This window comes from Dermacentor albipictus, unplaced genomic scaffold (genome assembly GCF_038994185.2).
Source record: "Dermacentor albipictus isolate Rhodes 1998 colony unplaced genomic scaffold, USDA_Dalb.pri_finalv2 scaffold_13, whole genome shotgun sequence".
Lineage (NCBI taxonomy): Eukaryota > Metazoa > Arthropoda > Arachnida > Ixodida > Ixodidae > Dermacentor > Dermacentor albipictus.
The window spans coordinates 12,299,048-12,312,291 of record NW_027225567.1 but is presented as its reverse complement, the minus strand read 5'-3'; the positions used below and the strand labels follow the sequence as shown (position 1 = coordinate 12,312,291).

Below are 13,244 nucleotides of genomic sequence, written 5' to 3'. Positions count from 1 at the left end.
AGAATCTGCGCTGCTATACGTTCTCGGTGACAAATCGCACAGCGCAGAAGCACACACACAAATGTTTAAAAGAATGGGACGACAGACCGCCTGCAGTTTGCTGTGACGTCGAAATAAGAAGCACAAACAGCGACGTTTCTGTACTTTTCTGGTCAATAGTTCAGTTCGCATGGTTGCGGCACGCATTACTTTTTTTTTAAATCCAAACGACGAAAACTGTGCGCGCACAAATTAGCACGGCGTTTGCGACGTTTGAATTTGGCGCCTTTTTCCGCGCACTCCATTAGCTCCGGCCGGTGCACCGCGTTACTGCGCCAAAGAAAGTAGTTCATCAAAGAAGTGAAGCAAAAAACTTTCATACACATGCAAAGCGCAACAATTGTTCTGTAATAACATGAAATCACAGAATTTGTTATCAAATAGTACAATTTATGATAATATAAGCGTGTATTTGTATGAGTGTACATGTATGATTGCGCGTTTGCGGTGTTGATGCTTGGAGCATTCCGGCGAGTTCGTGTACGCCGTTCGCTTGAAAGCTTCCTGCTTTTCTGCGTTCTTTGTGTGCTTCGCTGTGACATCTTTGGAATATTCCTGCGTGTTGCTCGCTTTTTATGGGCTTGTTGCCTCGAAGATCGCCATGATCGCCTCCGACTCAGCGTCATCAAAGGTGAGTTGATGTTTCGAATTCCCCTTGTTCGTCCATTGCGAAGCGGTGTACGGGAGCCCGGAAATGAGTTCAGCGCCTGTGCGTGTTTTCCGCGGGCCTCTTTTCTAGTTTTCATTCCTAGCACTATCCTTCCGTTGCGAGAATTGGTTGTACAGCACTAGATTTGTGATATATAACGTGGAGCTTTGTCCTGGTTTAACTTTACTCTCCGCTTGTGGTGACGTAAGGCAGCTATGTGGTGCCAGCTAAAACAGGGCTGTTGTACGCCATGATTTCTGATACGGTGTTCGAGCACCGATTGAGTTAGCCTTATTAATGAGCGCATAACAATGCGACCTGAAACCGTCCGATCTGTACTGTAATCGAAGATATTTCGTTTGCGCCACGCTAGTACAAGGCGTGTGAGTGAGCTGTAGCAACAAAGGGGGGGGGGGGGGGTGGCGGTGGGATCAGCGAAAATGTATTCTGTTGCGCTGTTCCCTTCAGGATCGAGTGACACCGCGGTGCTTCAACGCCCCACTATCTGTCACGCCGTGCGGCCGACGTTCGCGCGACCGGAAAACACAGAGGAGGCTGTCTCGCAATAATAAAAAATTTCAAGTGTGTACACGCGATTCTATGCGATACGTGACATACAATAGGGGTGATGCCACAGAGTGCTGCGAAATCACCGAGTTATACGCCTTGCCAACCGCGTGTGTTTTGTTTCCCACCTGTTAGCGCGCATTCAACTTTCTTTTTTTATCTTCTCCGTTCGGTGCCATCGAGTGCTTCGCCCAAACGGCTTCGCGTAGGTGCTCTGCATTCACGGAAAGGCAGATTTCATGGCACTCCAGGTCCTACTTTACTGGGATAGAACATTAAAAGAAATGTAACAGCGTGAAATTTCAGCTTTTCGCACTTTAGTAACTGATTGATGTAACAAAGTTTTAAAATCAGTAAAGGAACGAGATAAATGCCTGGCATATCTGCCTTGTCGTCCCACTGTGTTTCGAGGCGGCATGTATATGTTATCGGCAACATAAACATCAATAATTAGCATTGTTTCTTGTGACCATAGAAGTAGCTAGTTATGTCGAAAAGCCATTTTTGCTTTGAATCCGAGTACTACACAGTGAGCAGATTGAAAGGGGAGCGCATCATTGTGAACTAAATGACGACGCTTTGCCACAAGCTTGGAATAATGTTTTTTGTCGAAAGAGCAGGTCTGTGAAATTCTTTCTTTGAGTGTAAGCAAAACTTCAGTAGCATCAGGTAGACGGGGAGTAAAAGAATGTAACACTGGGGCCTTATATGAAGGAGCTGCCTTTAATATGTGGCCATAACAGTTAAGTAGATGCGTGGAAATAATTTTTAATATAAGTAGAGGAATGTGAAATAAATTATTTGACAAGCTCACACTGCCATTGGCAAGAGCAGCCACACTTTCGTGTACTCGATGACTAGTCATTTATATCCGTCCATTTATGTCAGCCTAATGGTCCATGTAGCTCTTTTGATTGTCGCTTTTGCTGCATCGTGGCTTCATGTTTTAATACTGACATCTTTTTTCAGATTCAAAGTGAGCTGGGAGACGCCCCAGCTGGCACGCTAAAGGTGAATTCTTTGGTCATCCATTCTGTAGCGTCACCATGATCAAATACAGTGATGTCGTGAAAATGTATTGCAGGAAGCAGGAAAAAAAAACATTGCTGATGCAACTGCAAGGCATTTGCTCCAGTGATCAATTGGTGCAGAGTGCCTTCATTAGGAGACATGGTGCCTTTAAGCACTCAGCTGAAAGACTTAACAACTGCACCGGGACTGGGAGTGAATTCAGTGTCACTTGTGAACATATTAAACGCAGAATGTGTCTTTTTCAGTGTATATGCCTGATATGAAACTTAGTGTGGACATTAGTGGTCTACATGAGTGAACATCTTTATAGTTTTACCAGAACGAAGGTATAATGGCCTATGTCATACAGCAGTGCACTGCTAGATGTATCAAACCAGAACAGCAGCACCCTTCGAGAAAGTTGGCTGAAGAACGAGCAATGATCGGGGCTTTCTGCATTTCAAGGGCCAAATTCCAAAAAGATTGATGCCGAGCTGGATGGTGCGAAGTGCCGGTCACCACATGCTCTATCTTGGCATTATGTCTTGTTAAGGTACAGAAATTGCATCACTGCTCATAAATTGGAAATTGGAAGGTTGAGGGGAAGTGGAAGGGCTCCCCTCTGGAGCAGCCAGTGCATGCCCTTTGCTATACTGATAATCCTACCTTAATGAGAACCAGTGATGCATGTTAACCTATTACGCAGCCAAGTGCATTCCTTGTTTTGTATTAAGGGGACACTAATGACACCCTAAATGAATTTTAAATAAAGCATCGTCTTAAATAACTACTTCTGTAAATTTCTTGGTAGTTGCTTGATTATTAGAGAAAATAAAGCTCAAAGTTTAATTTTCTTAGTATCGCCCCAAAATCTTCGTGCTGACACCTCATTGTCACATCATGGATTCCAAGTATTTTTTCATACTTTGGTTGTATTGGTTCTGTAAATGTTCCTGACGCTTTTTATTTGGGTTTTTGGAATATGATGAAGAACATCTTTATTTGTAAAAAAAATTGCTACACCTGAACAGACGTCATCTAAATCCATGACGTCACAGCAAGCGGGTGTGGTAACTTCAAGGCAGCACTGCCACCAATCTTTCCTCTTGCTGCTTTTACAGTTTACTCGGCCTCTTGTCACGGTATGAGTGAATCTCTTGAATTGTAGGAAGGTCATGTACAGATACATCTAAAATAATTTTTCTCTATAGTGCTTTCATGCCGTAGTTGCTTAGGGGTGTTAGCACAGCTCCGCTAAGCACGAGGTCACAGGATCAAACAACCGCATTTTGATGGAGGGTAAATACAAAACTGCCCAGGTACCTTGCAGCCTAATTTAGTAAAAATTAGTCCAGAGTTCCCCACTATGGCGTGCCTAAACATCAGATTGTCATTTTGGCACTTAAAATGCCAGAATTTAATTAATTTATATTTCTTTAGTGCTCCTTTAAGCTGTAGAATTCATGATCTCTGCAAAAACTCATGCTCAAAGTATTCTCCATAAAGATTAAATAAACAGTAGATATAAGTGTCTATTTATATATTGAATTGTGGTGATACGTGATGACTATTAGAACGGTGGTACAACAAGACAGACAGAATTGTAATACAATGTGTGACGGCACGATGATGCACATCGAGGAAATGACCGAGTCTCCCTAAAAGTCCCTGACATGGACATCAACTGACTGTCCACAAACTTCTGAGTTCACTCCGTGATCTTGTGCAGCCTGTGCTTTGCGAGTCGATTAATTTAATTGAGGTGGTGGTTGGCACATACTGTCCTTGCAACTTATGTACATTTCATACAGTGGAGTGGAATCCTCACACATTACATCTGGAGCACAGCAAGTGAACATGATGTGTAGGGGTAATCTTAGTAATGATCGACAATCATGTCCCTCTTCGAGCTCCTAATGCTGCTTGCCAACACAAGCAGCAGCAGTTGCCCAAGATAGCGGGAAAGAGATTCATTGAAAAGTGGCGTATGCCCAGGGTTGCATAACCAGTCACCCAAGCTGTTCTGACGGTTGATTTTGAACTCTTCCCTCAACATAGCAGCCCAATCTCCCCATTAGACCATGGGCTACCTATTGACACAAATGGATGGGAAAATAGAGACCTGAAAATATGAAGTATCCTAAGAATGGTAATCACAATAAATAGTACTAAATGTGCATTAGCTCAAGCTCTTGGGCCAGTTGGTGCATGATGAACTTGAAAAAGGGGGGTACCAGCAAAACAAAGGACGCGCACACACGGAAGAGGCGTTAGACAGGGAGTCCGTGTCTAATGCCGTTTCCTTGTGTGCGTGTCATTTGTGTTTCGCTGGTACTCCCCTTTTTCAAGTACTAGATGTTTGGATACTTTGGTTTATTATTCTTGTTTGTGCTGGATTGTTCTTCTGAAACGTGGCATCCGGACAGCATAAGAAGCTTGTAAGAAGTCCTGTTTAGCATTCTAGATTTGCAACAGGTACTTTTTTAATTTATTTGCAGTAGGGATGTTGTGTGAATGTGCTTGAAAGGCTTAAAACTGTTTTGCTAACATTTACTTAAACGTGCAGGTTCACATAGGTTGAAGGAGTGCACATTGAGAAGGTTATCCTGGCACAGCTTACCATGGCCTGCCATGGTGGACCAGGAAAGTTTGCAAGGGCCTTGCTTCACCATGTGTTCACAGAGGAGGAGCTCATGGGCCATTTGGCCTTTGGAAATAACACCAAGGGGCAAAAAGGGCTCTTGACCCCACCAGGGTCAGTGCTGTTATAGGCAAGTACCATATATCCTTTCTGGTTGCATTTTTACATTCACATTTTTTTCTAAAATTATGAACTTGCCATTGGCATAACAAACGACTTTCAAGTAGCCCGTGTGTGCAGTTGTGTGCTACGATAGCCTACTATTTGGAATGACTGTTCATATGATCATAAGTGCGTAATGCCGCCATACACAAATGCTTCTAAAATTTGAAAGCTGCCTTCACAGCTGAAAGTTCTTAGTGGCTCCACCACATAACATGAGCTGCATTGGCGCATTAGCAGTGCTACATGGCTTTCATTGCAAGGAATAGTTGTCTGTGAAGCACGCTCCAAATCTATTGGCATGGAGGACATGTTTAATTAGCCTGAAAGTGTTATTCTAATACACGAATTGCGGAGAAGCTATGCTCAAGTGTGGTTACTGCTCAGCTCGAGCAGGAGCACGTTCACCAAATTGCAGAAATCAAAACAGCTCTCCAGGTTCTGAGATGTGAAACAGTAGATTCACCAATTTTAACAGACCACATCGAATTAAGGTTGCTCCTATATTGAAGGAGGTCCATGTGATGCCAGACAGCAGCCTTTTAGCAGAGGGAACCTGAGTGGTGTGGCAATTTTCTTTTGGTTGTTTCAATCAAAGAAACAACATGGACAGAGTTGCAAGCATTGCTGTCAACAGTACTACGTTTAGTGGGCGCTTACTCATTCTAAGCACTTAACCTATGACTCGTATTTATTAACGCACACTTTATCACTTTGTATTCTAAGATATGAAAAAAATATTTGTGGCTTTTCCCCATATACTTCAATAAATTGAAAATAGGCTCTTGGGGCCCAATGTATAAAGCTTCTTACAGTCCATCGGACATGTCCACTACTCCCATTCTGAAATTGTTAGAATTGATTCCTGCTTCCTTACTTCACCTACCTGTTAACAGGGTTATTATGAACCATTGCCAAGTAGATTACGGGCTTAAAATAATCAAAAAGATGAATGGGCTTTTCTGTTGCTCTTGTTTAGCCCGTTGAGGGTCACATTTTGGGGAGAAATATGCCTCTCTAATTTAGGAGTTAATATTTTTTGTGGTTTACAAATGCTCAAAACTTTCGAATTGAATAGTGTCCTATTCAATTTAGTCTTTGAATGGTCACTATTTGTAAATGTAAGTATTCTAATATTTCGAAACACCAACATGAAATTTGAGCCAAAGTACGGTAAATTTTCACGTCCAATAACATAGTATAGACATAAAACGTAAGAACTTGTAAGAATAGCAGACCAGGCTACATTAGTTAAGTAGCTGTACTTTAGAGGCTGTACAGCAATCATTTATGCTTACTGAAGAGTCCTGTGCATGTGAAGAAACCTTTTGCTGCTCCATTAGTGCTTTTAATAAACAGCTCTTCATAACATAACAATGACAGAAACTTGCAAACATTAATAATACTAGGTTGTGAGCCTCATCTTACATTAATTGTGATATCAGCTGTTCATTATTCAGAAGCTATCCATTATTTGATTTGCTTCTAGCATTATTCGGTTCAGCCTCAAAAATCACTTTTCGTGCACTCTTAATATTTTTATTGCAGATTTAAGTTCTTCAGAGTGACGTTCCGAGAAAATGAAGTGGTAAATAATATTTTTAAATAACGATGAAGTGGCAATACCATTTCAGTATTTGCAGTTTTAGATGTTTTATTTTTTTATGCAGGATAAAGCAGCATAATTTTTTTGTGTAATGAAACTTACAAAAACTTGTGGCAACACTCCCAAATTACTGCAATGACAGACACCAAGGAGCTAAGTGAAAATCAGTTTTGGAGAAACCCATGGAGCGACAGCACTTTAAGAATATTTTCTAGAAGCCTCAGAAGGTTGCAGCACCTCCAGTGGGATGCTAGGCAACACTTTGTTCTGAAACGGCAAATTTTTTCAGAACGTTCCGTCACAGCCACAGATGTACGGCAGTAAACCCTAAAAGGGTTAAAGAAGTCAGTGCTATGGCATATGGCTCTTAAAAGACAGCATTTCTTCGTATCTGTCACATTCTGCATGTTTCATGCTAAGCAGCTTGGTGCACAACTACATGGAATCCTCATTATAACAGTAATTCAATCGTTGAGGCAGAAAACATACTTTGCTGTAAGCAGTGTCTTCTTTAATGTAGAAAGTCCTAAGTCATTGTAAGGCGAGAAGTACATTCCGATTGCATGTGAACTCAGGAAACCTAACTTCAAATGAAGCTACACTCAATTGTAGTGACATGACAGTATTGTATTTGGAGCATGGAAAAGCACAGTTAAATGCTGCATATTTTAATTATGAAAGTTACAAGAAATAATTTAATTGTCAGTTCAGGTTTATTTATGAACAACATGAATTTTTTTCACCATTTTGTTTCTCAGCAAGCAAAGTTCACATCTTCGACATTGAGGATATTCGTAAAGTTATTTTGCTACAGTGTTTTGTTCCTCTTTGCCCTTTCCTGCATTTGACACTTAGTGGAGTCCCGTGCCACACAGAATCAATTTAAATGGTCATGCTGCAAAGCTGTACCCGTGGAAAGTTGGAATTAAGCTACACAAATACATAAATCAATTTCATTATAACAAGGGCATATTGCATGCCATTCTTTTGCATGTAGAAGTTGCTTTTTAAAACTTGTTCTGGCTTCTTCTTGTTGCAGGCTTCACGTGTCACAAGTTTCCTGGTACCAACATGCCCTATGTAAAGAACTCTGGCCTCGCTTCTCGCATGGGACCAATAGCCTCTCAAGAGCCCAAGTTGGACAGCTCAAACCAAAACACAAGTGTTGTGCTTTTGTAACTCTCGACATTTTTATGTTTTATGTTAGTCTCCTGAAGGGCCCAATTTGGATTTCTCAAATGAGCATACAAATGTTGTGCCTTTCTATGCCTTGATATTATTATGTTAATTTTATTTATGCTAATTATGCAAGTCTCCTGAGAAGCCCACATTGGATTGCTTAATCCAGAATACAAGTGCTGTGCTTTGTTACAGTTCACTACATTTTTATGTTAGTTTTTGATATGGTTCCAGTAAGGATAGTGTTTCCTTATTAATATATTTTTTAAGTATCTTAAGTCATTTCATGCCAAACCACCCAATTTTGTCAAGAACTGTTCCACTATGGCAAAGCATTTCAAGTTTGCTTGATTTTGAGTAGGTACAATAAGAAAATTTTTGAGAAAATTTGCTTTCATACATACACTTGAGTCATTCCAGGGCAACCAACCAACGTTTTTTTGACCATCACAGATATAGTTGAAACTCCGAACTCTTGCTCCCCATTTATTTTCCTTCGCAAAAATTTTTTTGAATTTTGGCAAAAATTTATTGTTCTTGCCCAGCTAAGCTAGAAGGCACTGATACACGTTTCTTTTGAAAGGGAAATTGTATGATCCAGATATTCAGATGATGTTCATGTCAAGAGACAAGTGGTGTGACTGCCAAAATTTGCAAAGTTTGAATTTTCTTTTAATGTAGGGAAATACAGAAGGCACAAAATAAATATAAAATCAGACTGGTTGACTTGGGATAGCTGCAAAATATTTCAAGCCTTGTAGGTTCAGTTGATCAGCTAAAAAAACTGAAAGTTCCAATTTTTTGCAAGAAGCTTCGTGTTGAAGGTAAAAAATTAGCTTTGGAGGTTGGCACAAAAGTATGTCGCCCATCGTTACACAGCCCTACATGTCTGCTATGCATGTGACAAGTAACAAAAAGGTATTCTTTAAGTGCAATAAATTATTTTCTCTAATGTTCATTTGTGGATCACACATACAGCATAAATATAGCATAAATATATGAAGCCATGTCAGCTAGCAAGGAAAGATTGTTAATATAATTAGCCACAAAAACTACTCAACAAACTGACTGCCTTTTTTATCATTGCGAAGGCAGGTGACGTCAAGCGCTGCAGCTGCAGTCTCAACTTGTATTTTTTTAACATGAATGCAAAAAGTGGTCGCCAGTGGTGTCTGACCACATCAGACTGAACAAGGCAAATATGACTTTTATAGGTGAACATGTTCTGGCTCTGAAACAGTGGTAGCAAACAACACCACAAGAATTTGTTCACACTTATGTAGGTTTTCAGTCTTAATTATGAAGGTGTTTTCTACTTGCATCATCATTGGGCTCCAGGGAGCAGGGCACGAAGTGTCCTGCTCCCTCTGTGTTGCATTGCAGTGCGACATGCCCTTTAAAATGCTTTGTATGAACAATATCAGCGCTCTTCCTGGATTTACTGTCTACATAATAGCCGATATTTCTTTTTGTAAACTGCATGAAAGATATCTTTTAACACTGCAGGATTCCCTCGCATATTAATACGTACGAGGTCTGTTAGAAAAGTATTTGACTTTTTTTTGCAGACACCTGATGAATATGAAACAAGCGCGTTTTCATCAGCCACCCTTGAACCTTTTCGCGCATGCACGAATTTTTTCCCGCCTGCCAATAGCGTGAATTGCTGGGACGCAGCATTTGAATGAGGTAGTACACAGTGCTCTCGTCGTTTTTTTATTGCAAGGAAAATGGCGGAGCGACTGGAGCAGTGCTACTGCGTCAAATTTTGCCAGAAACTGGGCGACAGCCACGTGGAAACCATTCGGAAGATTCAGACTGCTTTCGGTGACTGTGCTATGAGCAGCACACAGATTAAGGAGTGGTACAACCAGTTTAAAGACGACCACGCATCGGTGGAGAGCGAGCCACGCTCCAGTCGGCCATCAATATGCCGAAATGACCAGGTCATTGCCTAAGTGAACCCTGTGGTGATGCGGGACCGTCGTGTGACTATCCAAGAAATTGTGGAAGAGGTGGGCATCAGCACATTTTATCCACATTCCATTATCACCGAAGATTTGGCCATGAAGAGATTTGCCCCGAAATTCGTTCCCAAGCTGCTCATGGTGGAGCAAAAGCAACTTCGTGTTGAAGTCTCACAGACATGCTGGATTCCACAAACAGTGACCTCAACTTCACGAACACCATAATCACTGGTGACAAGTCTTGGATGTATGTTTATGACCGGGAAACCAAATCCCAGTCATTACAGTGGAAGCATTCCACGTCACCAACCAAAGACCGCTAAGTGCGCATCAACGTTAAAGTGTTGCTGACTGCTTTCTTTGACTCCCGCAGTGTGGTACACCACGGGTACGCACCACAGGGTCAAACAATCACTAAAGACTACTACAGGGATGTCCTCCATGGCCTATGTGATGCTGTGTGGCGCAAGATACCAAAGTTGTCAACAGGAAATTGGCGCATCCATCACAACAATGCTTTTCTCGCACTTGATTCAGACTCTTTTGGCGAAAAACCAGACTCCTGTAGTTCGACAGGCTCCTTACTCTCCTTATATGGCCGCCTGCGGCTTCTGGCTATTTCCCAAAATCAAGAGGCCATTGAAAGAAGCACAATTGCAGACAAGAGAAGACATTATGGCTGCAACGACAGCTGAGCTAAACTCCATTCGGAAAGAGGCCTTCTCGGAATGCTTCTAACAATGGCAGCACCGCTGGGAGAAGTGGCTGGAGTCCCAAGGAGACTACTTTGAGAGTGATTAGGTTTCCAATGCTCCAGTTATCCCAGTTTTTTTTTTTCTTCAGCCAAAGGTCGGATACTTTTCTAACAGACCTCGTATTGATATTTTATGTGCAATGGCTGTATGGTTTACCTGGCCCACACCAAACACAAGCCTCGTTGCGTTAGAGCATGTGTCCCTTGGCAATAAAATGCAGACACTAACACCGCTTCTCTGTCATCTGTGTGGAGACGAAGCCAGCTTTGTGGTCTGCATTCCCAGCCGGCAAGCAGTGCGCACATCCGAGAAAAGTCGGTGCTGACAAAATTTCAAAAAAGAATTTCTCGCATTTAAAAATAATGCCTTTTTTAACTTCACACATGCATAGCAGACATGTAGAGCTATCCAATAATGTATCACATACTTGTTGGCCAACCATGAAAGCTGTTTTTTCCTTCAACATGAAGCTTCTTGCAAAAGATTAAAATTTGTTTTTTTTTTTACAGGCGATTAGCTGAACCTTCAAAGCTTCACATTTTTTTGCTATACTATGTCACCTGGGCTACCATTCTGTATTTAATTTCTGTCCTGTGAATCTTCGTTACGAAAAAAAAAAAACTAACGGATTGCAATTTGACTCATTTTTGCCGGTGCCGAAAGCAATTGAAGTATTCAAATATTTAAAAAATTGGCTATTTTGGCAGTTGCATCACTTCACCGTATTTCCACGCACACCATTTGAAGGCCTCGATCAATACAATGTGCATTTGAAGAAGAATGTTGATTGATGTCCTCTAGCTCAGCTGAGCAGGAAAACTAAACTGTCACCAAAGTGCTACAAAATATCTGGCAAAAATAAATAAAAGTGGGTAACGAGTTTTGAACTCTAGTAAACATATAGTAATGTTTCAGCTATATGTGTGCTGTCAAAAAAACGCTGGTCGATTCGGCATGGAATCGCACACCTGCAAGTGCATCTGTGCCATTGTCAGAGTTCAATAAAAACTGCATTTGACATAACTTTGTAAAAATAACTTATTGCTTTCTAAAATACATGAGTAAAATTAATAGGTATAAGTCGGCTTAAATTTAAAATGCAACGAAAGATCTCTGGTAATGGCATGATGTGCCTTTCATGTTTGCATGAAACCATATCTTTTTCTGAATTCTTTCGTTATTTTTTTGTGGCAGTGAATAAAATTGTAATGGAACTCTCACAAGGAGTAACTTTGATTCCAGCACATCACTAATAGCTGTTTTTTTTTTCCATATAAAAATCTGAAGTAGTTAATATGAATAAGTCGCTTGATATGGAATGACCTGCGCAGGAATGTTATCATGGCGGAAAACACAACTGGATCATGTAACAGCAATGCAGCATAATAAATTGCTCCCATCAGCATCACTTATTGTGATTGCCATTTTCAGAAGTATGTAACGTTTACCGAAATTGGCACATACCATTCAAGCAACAAATAAGGATTGTACAGTGATCCTTTTTCAGTTTTACAGATCTTTAAGTTGTCTGTGCCAGGTAGCATAATTTTTTTTCTTGAGCTGGATTATTCAGAGGTGGACATTACTAGCACAAGAAATGGAAACATTAAACTGATTATCATAAATTTATTAATTCACTTATCACATCACGGCACATATTTCAGTTTGCAAATTGTAGCCAGTGATTTTGAAAGACATATTCACTTGAAATTAATTTCCAGGATGACACCAGTTGCGAAATTTTTCCATAAATGTGAGAAATACATGGGCATTCCGGTTACTTTTGTGCTTCAATGCATAACAGTGCGTTCTGTTAAAAAAAAGTAAGTGCTACAGCAGTGCATTTCTACAGCCAGTTTGATGGCATGTGTCTCGTTACTGGTGTCATTCTGGAAGTTCGTTCTAAGTGCATACACCTTGTAAAATTACCGTCTACAATTTGAAAAGCTTTATTAGGAACTGAGTTTTTCTTAATCAGCTGACTATGGTGTCTTGATTTCTCATGCAAATAATGTTTGGCACTCTGTATCTAGAATTATGTTAGCTGCAACAGTCCGTGTTTAATAAATTCCATGAAAAAGATAACCACCCTGCATATCAGGTCTCAGTTGAGTGCTGTGGGCTCAAGCAAATCGTGCCATGGTAATAGTACCACTGGCTCCCAAATAGAGAAAGCAAGTGCCTTTTTTGAGTGCTCTTATTAACAGTCATGTCAGTCTGCTTCTACATTTAATTTAGGTATTTATTTTTAAAAATTTATTTCTTTTGAGAAATGTGTTTTACTTGAGGGCCACACAGACTACATCTTCAGTATTCTGTTTTGTTATGGTGTCAAGCTGCAGGAAGTTTGTACTGTGCAATAGTTTTTAAGAAGTTTCTGATGTGCTCAAACTACAAATGTTTGTACATTTACACAGATGTTTGTTTACAAATAAACAGTTCACCTAGAAAAATGGTTTTTGTCTGCATCAGTTCAGCACTCTTAATATTGTGGAGGTCCATCCACTCTGACAATTGAAAAAAGTGGCATAACAGTACTGCTAGCAGTTTTACAATATGGTTTATTACAGGCGATCTGGGAGCATGCTTTTGAGCCCAGGGTGGCAGAGGCCTGCGATACAAAACGCCTGTATTTAAATTTTATCCCTGCCCTCTCACAGCAAACATA

At 40.6% G+C, this 13,244-nt stretch overlaps 1 long non-coding RNA gene across 1 annotated transcript; it reads left to right on the top strand.

Annotated features, from left to right (window-relative positions):
* Positions 1–500: 500 nt before the first annotated feature.
* Positions 501–13,029, top strand: LOC139051690 (uncharacterized). Its single transcript, XR_011509497.1, has 4 exons — positions 501–670; positions 2,225–2,266; positions 4,833–5,037; positions 7,715–13,029. It is a non-coding gene; the product is annotated as an uncharacterized lncRNA (long non-coding RNA).
* Positions 13,030–13,244: the final 215 nt, after the last annotated feature.